Raw genomic sequence first — 1,882 nt, 5'->3', positions numbered from 1 at the left:
GGAGACACAGAATCCAAAGCAGGCTCCAGGCGTTGAGCTGTGAGCACAGAGCCCAACACGAGGATCAAACTCGCAAACCGTGAGATCATGACCTGAGTTGAGGTCGGACGCTTAACTGATCGAGCCACCCAGGCGCCCGGAAATGTTATTTCACCTTTAAAAAGAACGATATCCTGCAGTATGTGACAACATGGATGAACCTTGAGCATATTGTACGAAGTGAAATAAGGCAGTCACAGAAGGAGATTCATGGTTCCACTTCTGTGAGGTATCTAAAATAGTCAAAACTCAAAGACGCCAAGACCAGAATGGTGGTTGCCAGGGGCTTGGGGGAGAGAAAAAGTGGGAATTGCTCATCAATGGGCATAAAATTTCAGCTATGCAAGATGAATAAGCTCCAGAGACCTGCTGTAAATTGTCCCTCTGGATAACAATACTGTATTGTACACTTACCTATTAAAAGGCTCTCATGTCAAATGTGTTTCTCACAATAAAATAAAAAAAATTTTTAGAGTTTATTTCAGTAATCTCTACCCTCAACGTGGGGCTCAAACTCATAACCCCGAGATCAAGAGTCGCATGTTCTACTGACTGAGCCAGCCAGGCACCCCTAAAATTAAAATAAGTAAATAAATAAATGTTGAAGAACCCAAAGGAGCCAGAGTCAGTCATTCTTTAGAATAAGTGGAGGTGGTGTCAAATGCCTCAATGTAGGGCTCCCAGTTGCAGCCTGCTGGTGAAAAAAGTCTACAAACAGGGAGCAGGTACGTGGACTGAGCAACATTCGCTGCGTTCGGCCAGAAACAGCCTGCGGGATCATCTGTAGACGTGTGCGGAAGATGGATACCTCCCCGGTGCAGGAGCTCCCCGGCCATGGCCCGAAACGATGCAGAGACTTTTGCCTCCTGCCTCACCCAAGGACGAGACCCAGGACCCATTCCTTGCTGCCTCCAGTGTTGGGGACCAGCCCCCAGTAGTCATGCTCAACCGTGCCCCATGCTAGATATGTCACTCACACAGACAGGCAGGATTTGGGGGGTAGAGCGACAGGGAGCTGAGGAACGCACTTGGGTGGAGACATCTGTCCTCCACTCCTTGGACAGTGGCAGGAGACCGACATCCCTCCCGCGAGGCTCAGATTGGGGTCCCAACCAGAGGATGGCATTTCTGGTTTTCCCTCACCTCCCTGCTGGCCCACATGCCCCCCTTGAGCATGTCCTCGGTGTCAGGGGAGTGTACTCATAAGACAGAAACTCTGAAAATGCGTAAATCTGCTCAGGCCAAAATTAAAGTCCAAAAAGTCTTTTAATTTGGAAAGTCCAATCCTAATAATGTAATGCAGACAAATGACATGTGGGCCCTATAAGTGCACAAAGGGAGAAAAAGCAGTGTCCATGGATGTGGGAATTGTGGGTAATATTTTTCTTCCTTCCATGTGTCTTATGTTTCTGTTTTCCAAAGTTTCACCACTCTTTGGATCACGGCTCTGTGTCCGCGGCCTCTACTGCAACACCGCACATCTCATTCCCCGCCCCATTTTATTTTGACCAAAGAAGGAATCAAGGCTCAAAGCCTCAAAGAAGCTTAATATGTTGCCCAGATCCCTCAGCTGAAAAGTGCCAGAGGCAGGGGAAATGAATTTTGGCTTTAGCTATGCCTGAGTTTCAGCGCTCCCCCCACTTTCTTGGGCCTCTTCCCCCAAATGGTGGGAGCACAGGCCTTCCATTGTTGGGCTGATTCATCACTAGAAGAGAGGAGGAATCTGTGAAATTATACAAAGCTCAGCTTGTGAAGCTTCAAAATTTTAATTTCACACTTACAAGTTCTTTGGAAACAGCAAACTTTTTTTGGAACACCAGGACGCGTGAAAGCAAATGCCTTT

The sequence above is a fragment of the Neofelis nebulosa genome, chromosome 8, assembly GCF_028018385.1.
Source record: "Neofelis nebulosa isolate mNeoNeb1 chromosome 8, mNeoNeb1.pri, whole genome shotgun sequence".
Lineage (NCBI taxonomy): Eukaryota > Metazoa > Chordata > Mammalia > Carnivora > Felidae > Neofelis > Neofelis nebulosa.
Note: the sequence above shows the minus strand (reverse complement) of the source record.